Source organism: Babylonia areolata, chromosome 23 (genome assembly GCF_041734735.1).
Source record: "Babylonia areolata isolate BAREFJ2019XMU chromosome 23, ASM4173473v1, whole genome shotgun sequence".
NCBI lineage: Eukaryota > Metazoa > Mollusca > Gastropoda > Neogastropoda > Buccinidae > Babylonia > Babylonia areolata.
The window spans coordinates 5670705-5680379 of record NC_134898.1 but is presented as its reverse complement, the minus strand read 5'-3'; positions in this window follow the sequence as shown (position 1 = coordinate 5680379).

Genomic DNA, 9675 nt, shown 5'->3' with positions numbered 1-9675 from the left:
AGATTTTTACGATCTCCCAGGTCAACATATGTGTAGACCTGCTAGTGCCTGAACCCTCTTCGTGTGTATACGCAAGCAGAAGATCAAATACGCACGATAAAGATCCTGTAATCCACGTCAGCGTTCGGTGGGTTATGGAAACAAGAACATACCCAGCATGCACACCCCCGAAAAGGGAGTATGGCTGCCTACATGGCGGGGTAAAAACGGTCATACACGTAAAAGCCCACTCATGTGCGTACGAGTGAACGCAGAAGAAGAAGAAGAAGTCCCAGAATCATGGTGAAAATTGTGCAGAGAGGGAATGGGAACTTACATGGTAGTTTACAGTGTTTGGAAAATAGCTGGCTACCGTAATGACTGCTTTTGGTTGCTGTGCACATGTCTGAAAATGCTGTTTGAAGAGAAGGGAGCTTACATGGTGGTTTACAGTGTTTGGAAAATAGCTGGCTACCATAATGGCTGCTGCTTTTGGTTGCTGTGCACATGTCTGAAAATGCTGTTTGAAGAGAAGGGAGCTAACATGGTGGTTGTTTTACAGTGTTTGGAAAATAGCTGGCTACCATAATGGCTGCTTTTGGTTGCTGTGCACATATCTGAAAATGCTTTCAGCTTGAAAGAGGCAAGTTTTACTTTCTGCTCTTAAATTTCGATATCTCCTTATAACTTGCTGATAAGTGGTTTTATTTCGTTTGTACGATTTTTAAAAAAATTTTATTTTTATTTTTTAAGTATCAGATATTTGAATTCAAACGATTTTTTTGTGTGGTCTTTTTGAAAGGTAAGTGATAAGAACAAGTCAGAAGCTGACATAGATGAGATGGCCATAAGGATGATGCATCACCATCAGCGCAGTACTGCTCATGAAGGTGATCGTTTTTGATGCTTTTTTTTTTTTTTTTTTTAACTCCTTGACTGCTGAACATTGATGAAATGAGATCGGAGTGGTACGAGTTAAAGTGCAGTTACTATTTTTGGGTGTGTACCTTTCATTGGCGTAATAGATCTTTACGGATGAAAGTGATGTAGTCCCAGCAGGAAGAAATTCAAACAAATGACCGACATCCTGACCTGTTATCTCAATCTTATCGCGAGTGAGGTAACAGCCCTTCACTGACGAGCATTTGTCAGCAGCAGTTAATGGGTTAATGGTGAAAAGCCAGCCAGGTGAAAGCAAATGAGTAAAGGTTCATGGTTTTTGGGTGTGTGTGGGGTTTTTTTTGTTGTTTTTTTTTTAATGAAGTGAACACGAGTGTTGCATGTAAATGCTGTTGTGTGTACACATACATGAAATGTATTGGCAATTTTCCATTTTCAAAGCCAATTTGTAATGATATTTTTTTTTGGCTTTCAGTTAAACACGACACAAATGTTGTTTGTGTTGAACTCTGTGTGTTGCAAAGCAAGGATTATTGAAGTTATTGAAGGTGATGATGTTTTGGTTTTTTTTAAATCGTCTTTCAACTTGTGATTTTGCTGTGTTGCTTTTGCTTGCCATTTTGATTGAAGCAAGATTTCACACCTCCCCGTCCCTACCCTCCACCCCCCCCCCCCCCCCCCCCCCCCCCCCCCCCCCCCCCCCCCCCCCCCCATCTTATTTCTCTCTTTTTAGTCATTTGATTCAGTTTATGTAGATTTGTAGCCCAGATAACTACAGATGCTCTCTAAGAGGTGGAAGCACATTACAAACATGATTATCTATGTCTCTTCCGAAATGATATTCTATTTGTGAGATGAATTTTCAGGTTAAGATGATGTTCGGATACACACGACAGTTGACGAAGAACATTTTGGTTCATTTGACCAGGACTCTCTTCGTTTAGTTGTCTGAACAACTAAGAGCAGCCACAAACAGCTAGAGGAGCTGAAGAAGAAGAGCTTAAAGTCTGATTAGAGTTGCTTTCTTTGTCTCTCTTTTTTTCTTTTTTAATAGCTTCAGTTTGTATGTGAGTGAACGTCAGTCAATACACAGTCCTCCACGTAGATTTTGTGAAACTGAGACAGACAAAACACGTTGCAGTCCTTTGTTTCTTTCTGTTTTCCCCCAAAATACCCTGTCACCATCATTCAGTCCTGGTGTTTGAATAAACAAAACTGATTAAAGTTTAGAGTAAAGTTTCTTCTGTGAGGAGACATCTTGATCAAGCTCTGGTTTACTTTGTGGTTGGAACTCGGCATGTCTTTTTGATCTGAGGACATGTTGGGTTTTTTTTTAAATTTATGTTTTTATTTATTTTTTGTTTACATATTTTCTGGACTAGTGTGTATCTTTCTAGTTAAACCGTATAAAATCCCTCACCTTGAGGAAATTCTGTGCTGTAAATATCCTGTTTTTATATCACTTGCTTTATTTGCTTCTTTCTTATTGCCTCTTATTTCCTGCTTTCCTTGATCTGTTCACCTGTATTTCATGTGTGTGTGTGTGCACGTGCACTTATATGTATACACATCAGTTTCGAACTAAACTCCTGCTATACTTGTGTTGAATTATGATTTTTCAGTATATGTTTGTACCTTTTTGCCTTCAGATATTTCTTGTGACCCTGATCCACTTGGTGATAAGGATATATTCCATTCTGTTTTTATTTATTTGAGAACTCACAACTTTTTTTTTTCTTTTGTTGGACTTGATGGTGTGCATGCTTTTATATGCTACAATTTAATTTTGCTGCATGGTTATATGTCATTGTTTTTCTAGGAGTGATTTTGATGCTGTGTGTGAGGAATGAGGTCAGTGGAATGACCCACAAACCAGAAGCTTATTTTGAGTTATTAATCTGTTGAGTGTGGCCGGAGATTAGAAAAGAGAGATAAACCACTTGCAGAAATTGCTGAAGCCAGGCAGCCTGCGCCGCGGCACGCATTCATTATTCATGAGCTGCCTTTGCCCCGCCCAAACGAAAGGAAAGCGTCAGTCGAACGCAGTCTCCTGAGTGATTTTATAATTTGGATTACACCTTTTTTCCCTTTTCTGTTTGCTTCATCCCACGCAGATGTCAAACTCAATTTTGTTGTGAATAACATTCCTAAATATTTATATGTATTGGTTACTTTTATTTCCCTATCACCACAGCACCATTTTTCACGAGTCGAAAGATGACCTCCATTGCGGAAAACTATAATATTGGTCTTAACGAGATTCACTGTTTGTTGTAGTCTGTCTGTTTCTTGCTTAAGGGCATTTAATTGATTTTGTAACCCTATGGGTGTGTCAGACAAGAGAACAACATCATCAGCAAATAGCATTAAGAGCAAATCTGTTGCGCCAGATATCATTTGTATTCCATGTCTCCCCTTCTTTGATAACTCCACTGCCAATTCACCGATGAAAAAGGAAAACAGCTGTGTGCTTGGCATACAACCTTGTTTAACCCCTCTTGGACACTGAAAAAAGTCTGAATAAATACCTTTGTCACGAACACATACAAGTACAGAATCGTAGATGCTTTTAACAGCCATGTAAAACTCCTGAGAGAGAGACAGAGACAGAGACTTAGAGAGAGAGATAGAGCACAATACAACGGTCTGCTCGGGCAACATGAAGCGTTCGTATTTGAATTATATATATGATTATGTACATATAGATAGATTTAGATTTACATACTGATAGATCTATATGAAATTATGTATGTATGTATTCATGTATGTATGTATAGACAGATGTTAGAAGAGAGACAGAGCTGAATATGTGTTTTATGTTTTGATATATATATATTTTTGTTGTTGTTGAAGAAATGGTGATGTAAACCAAAAGTGTGAAGAAAAAGTAGCGTTACGAAAACGCAGTTCAATAATTTATAACTGTCTCTCTCATGTGCAACATTGCGCTGGGGGGGGGGGGGGGGGGGGGGGGGGGCGGGAGTTGGTGGTGGGGGGAGCTGCTTTATTTTCTTTTTATATTATCTACATTCAAGCAGATGCAAACGTGCTAAAAACCAAAGCAAAAATGAATCGGTTTTCATTGTATACAGCGAATCTTACTACACGTGGGAAATTCCAGGCGTAACTTAACTTTCGCTTTACTGCAGCTGAACCGTCGAACCGACCAGTTTCCTTCAGGTGGGGAAGGAGAGGGTGATTTACCCCCACCCTTCCGCACTGCGTGTGCGCCCCAAAACGGCTTCAGCACTGTTATAGACAGTAAGAAGGGGCCTGCCGCGAGTGGTTTATCTCTCTTTTCTAATCTCCGGTGTGGCTGATGTAGTTGGGCCTAGTTTTATTCTTTTTCTTTCTTTCTTTCTTTCCTTTTTTGTTTGTTTGTTTTGTTTTCCGTGAATTTGTTTTGGTGAATTGTTTTCGTTCTGTGTGTGGATGCTAGAGACTCTTTGAGTATTGTGTCCCCACCTTTTGGAAATTCTGTGCCAGAAATTCCCTCTTTTTTCTGAAGTACTCTTTGTTTTTGGCTTTTCCATTTTCCTTCTGTCATCTCTTCCTCAAATGAATTTCTAAAAAAAAAATTCTGCCATGCTGGTCCTGATGATTCACCTGAAAGCTTTGAGGTGTTAACAAAATAGTAAAGAGTGGTAACTCTCTCCATTACACAAGGTACACAACTTCAAGTCAGTGATGCTTACGCTACCGATTCAGCTAGCACACAGGTAAATAAAAGGTACATTGGAACAAACCCAGACACTTCCTCAATAAAAGGAAGCGCCGGGCCTGTCCTTACACCAATCATTTAACATGTGCACACAGCAGCAAAGACAGAAGAAATGTGCAAACACAAATTAGTTTTAGGTGTTAGTTTTTGGGGGTGGGGATGTGGGGGGTTCTGGACTTGATAATGGGGAACTCTTTCTGTGTTGTATTCTCTTTTCGTGGCAAGGATATGCGCAGTGCTTGTTGGCAGTTTTCGGTTTTGTTATGCCTACAGAATACAGAATACTCTTATTATCTCAACAAGAGAAATTCATTTGTGGTTTAAACATCCAAACAACACAGGAGAATCACAGTCACTGAACGTGTGCACATGAAAAGACATAACATGCTGAGATGACAGCCTGGGGTCAACCATGCACACAATCAATAATCATAGTAGACAACAACAACATCAACAGAAACCTTAAAAATCAGAGTAAATCATACAGTCCATCATCTCAGCCATACACATGCATTAATGATCACAGTGGAGTGATGGCCTAGAGGTAACGCGTCTGCATAGGAAGCGAGAGAATCTGAGCGCGCTGGTTCGAATCACAGCTCAGCTGCCGATATTTTCTCCCCCTCCACTAGATCTTGAGTGGTGGTCTGGACGCTAGTCATTTGGATGAGACGATAAACGGAGGTCCTGAGTGCAGCATGCACTTAGCGCATGTAAAAGAACCCACGGCAACAAAAGGGTTGTTCCTGGCAAAATTCTGTAGAAAAATCCACTTCGATAGGGAAAAAAAACAATAACAAGCAACAAAAAACTACTGCACGCAGGAAAAGAAACAAAAAAAAAAAGGGTGGCACTGTAGTATAGCGACGTGCTCTCCCTGGGGAGAGCAGCCCGAATTTCACACAGAGAAATCTGTTGTGATAAAAATAAATACAAATACAAACAGTTAAGGGATAGGCGTAGAATAGCATACTAAAAGTAAACATAGGCATAATCATTATAACAATATGCAGTTTCGCAGTACTTTCAGTTAAGATATCATACTCCATTCACATACACTCTAGCATACATTTTCTAGTCACATATGTGATTATTGATTATTTTTGTTAAATAGTTGAATGGACGTTGGAATAAAGCTGCATTTGGTTCTGTTTGTTTTTTATTTTGGAACACAGAAACGTTCACCCGAAGCTTGATAATAATTTGTCAGCGTACAGCTGCTGTCGCTTGAAATGCATGTGGGTGTCTGTCTTGATTGTTAATATATGAAATTTTGTTTTGTATGTATGATCATGTTTATGTTCAGGTGTGTGGTTTTTTTTTGTGTGTGTGTTTTTTGTGTGTCTTTTTTTGTAATCATCGGCTGAAAAATTGATGGAATGGTCATTGTCAGAAGCAGCTCACAGTTTTATGTGCAAGAATGTGACAGTACTAGTGCCTCATTGTCTTTTCCAGGTTTTTTTTTTTTTTTTTTCTTGTTTGTTGTTTATTTTTCAGGTCCTATGGGGCCGATGATTACAGATTGTTTGGTTGTTGTTGTTGTTTGTTTTTTTTTATCCCTGATAATGGTCCTGTTTGGTGGCCGGGGTATGTTAGCAACGGAAGATGAATGATGACATTTTGTTGTTGTTGTTGTTGTTGCAACATGTTTTCAGCCCTGATAAGATCCTGTGCAGAGCAGGGCATCCAGGGCTCTGGTTGATTTGATTTGATTTGATTGTTTTCATTCTGTGTGTTGTCTGTACACTTCATGAGATTTGCTGTTTGATGTTCATTTTATTTGTGTATGTATGTGGTTTTTTGTTTGTTTGTGTGTGTGTGTGTGTGTGTGTTTGTTGGTGTGTGTGTGTGTGTGTGTGTGTTTGTGTCTATGCACTGTAAATTTCAGTGTAAGACAATATTTTTTCATCACGTTTTGTTCAGTTTGTGAAGCCTCATTTCCTGATAGTGGTTTTATTGAATGATGTATCTCAACAACCGATCTCAGCAGAATTTTTCTGGAACAGTGTTTCGGGGGATGAGAGGGGTGAGGGGGTGGGGTAGGGGGTAGTGTGAGTTTCAGATTCTTCTAGTCTACTTTGATACTCAGTGTTCAGAAACATGAGCAACACAGGTATTTACAGATTTCTGGCTAGCATGTGTGTGTGGAGGGGAGTGGGGGTGGGGGGTGGAGGGGGTTAGGGGACTGTGTGTCTACTTGTGGGATCCTGCACACTCACACACACAGCAGTTGTCTTCTCATCTGCTCTTCCATGGTTGGTTTATGTATACACGTATTAGGATGGACTGATTCATATAATCATCCAGTGTATTCATAGCATATTGTGATTTTGAACATAACGCATGCACACATACACGCATACTCTCTCCGCTGTCTCTGTCTCTGTCTTTCTCATGGCTCTGACACACCTTGGAAAGTAGGCAGACAAACCAACCATCTGCAGTGGAAACACACAAACTGTCAAGATTAACTGGAACATTCAAACTTTCAGACTTGTTTCCGTTTGACAGATGCCACACAGTGCTGCCATTGTTTCTCTCCTTGAAGAGGGAGGAGCAAGGTAGCTTTCTTGCTTTTTTTTCTTCTTCTTTTTTTCTTTCTTCCCCCATTCTATCACTCTTAAAGGTCAACATAAATTTCATATGCTTACAGTGACAACTGAGTGTGTACTGGTCATTGTCAACCTGACAAGCAATCCCGTTGATTAACATAATGTGGTGAGAAACTAAATGATGTATGAATTGCCATGGAAAAAAAAAATGTTTGTGTGAAAAAAAGAAATTGTATGAAATAAAATGTTTTAATTGTTAAGTCATTGAGTTTTGAGTGCACTTGATATATCATATGTATGGGTTGTTTTCGGTTTTTTCCCCCCCGCTGCAGACATATGTGGGGGAAAGTAAGCAATGAAGAAAGAATATAGTATCTCCCATCCCCCAACACTTCTACCACCACCACCCCCCCCACCCCAAAAAAAGAAACAGCAATAAAGATACAATGTAAAGTACTTCTACAGTACGCAAATTTGCGCAGAGACAATTCAGAGTAAATACACACCAGTCAATCACATACATGAACAGCTCTGATTCAGAAGGAAAGGAGTGGGTCGGGGGGTGGGGGTGGGGAGGGGCAGGGTTGTGGGGGTGGGGGCGCTATTTCGGAAAGAGGCTTTAAGACCAGACAGAGACAGAAAGGGCCACAAACAACAGCCCACAAAGCAAAACAAAAGCAAAAGTAAAAAAAACAAAACAAGAGAGGCAAGGCCTTCAAGACTCCCTTGCGACATGCACTTACTACAACAATTGAATCAAAACACACAAAAAATCAATTGCACCTCTGTTCTGTGTGAAAAACAATTTCTTACAGTCCATTCCCTGACAACCAGGCAGAAATGAATCCATTCCTTGACAACCAGAGGCAGAATCCATTCCTTGACAACCAGAGGCAGAATCCATTCCTTGACAACCAGAGGCATAATCCATTCCCCGACAACCTGAGACAGAATCCATTCTCTTGACAACCAGACAGAATCCATTCCTTGACAACCAGACAGAATCCATTCCCTGATGACGAGAGACAAAATCCATTCCTTGACAACCAGAGGCATAATCCATTCCTTGACAACCAGAGGCAGAATCCATTCCTTGACAACCAGACAGAATCCATTCCTTGACAACCAGACAGAATCCATTCCCTGACGACCAGAGACAGAATCCATTCCTTGACAACCAGAGGGATAATCCATTCCCTGACAACCAGACAGAATCCATTCCTTGACAGAGGCATAATCCATTCCCTGACAACCAGAGACACAATCCATTTTTTGACAACCAGAGACAGAATCCATTCCTTAACAACCACAGACAGAATCCATTCCTTGACAACCAGAGACAGGAAGGGAGGTAAGTCAGTGTCACGTTGTTCACTATGACATGATGTGAGCAAGACTTTGTCTTGAGGGCCACAGTGTTTTGAAACTGGACATTGTTGCTTATAGTCCAGGTGACAGCACAGGCTCATATGACTGCTTGAGTAAATTACAAAATTAAAATATGTAAAACATTTGGAAAAAAAAAAAGAGACCCCCCTCACCCCCCTGCAAACAACAACAACAACAACAAAAAAAAACAAAAAACAAAAAACCAACCATACTTCAAGACACAGATTAACAGATTTGGCATATTCTGGTTAATAAAACTGGATTGTGCTGCAGACTTAAGGTCTTCTGCTTAATTTATCATTTCCAGATTTAAAAAAAAAAAATCATGAAAGGTTAGAAAAATACTTAAAAAGCCACACACACAAAATATACAATAATGAAATAAATGGGCAGTGAGTGCCGATCCCTGTGTTAACAATATCACTTGTGTTCAGCACAAAAGAGCACAGATGAGTACATCATAGACTTTTTGAAAAGAGAGGACAAAAGGTGTCAAGGGTTGGTGGAAAAAAAACAACCCAAATACAACAAACAAACAAATAAACAAAAAAACAACAACAAAAAACAACAAAAAAAAACACACACACAAACACACACACACAAAAGAAAAAAGAAAGAAAGGAGAAAGGCAGAAGAAAAAGAAGAAAACAGTTGGGGAAAAAAAAAAAATATTGAGAGAGAGAGAGAGAGCAAAGAAAACAGGAAATTTCCAGCACAGAATTTCCAGAAGGCAAGGAAAGACACCCCCCCTTCCCCCCAGTATCCCATAGGGGCCCGCAATATTTTGCCAAGGACCAAAAACAAGTGTTCAAAAACGACAGATCTGAAAAACATGTAGGAACCCATGGACATTCTTACTAACATTAGAATTTGCAACTGCATTGACAATGTACTGGGATGAGGGAAGGAGGAGGTGATTTTTTTGTTTTCTTCACAGCAGAAATATTTGTGTATACAAGTTTGTAACAATTCTATACATGTACTACAGACCTATATCAATGGATGGATGGATTTAACATTTTTGTTTATTATCCAGCTGAGCGTACAGGGTCATATCAAGACTTCCCAACTAAATAAGAAAGAAACCAACCTTGTAAAACACAAAACTGTCACATCTATGGAACACGCTGAAGA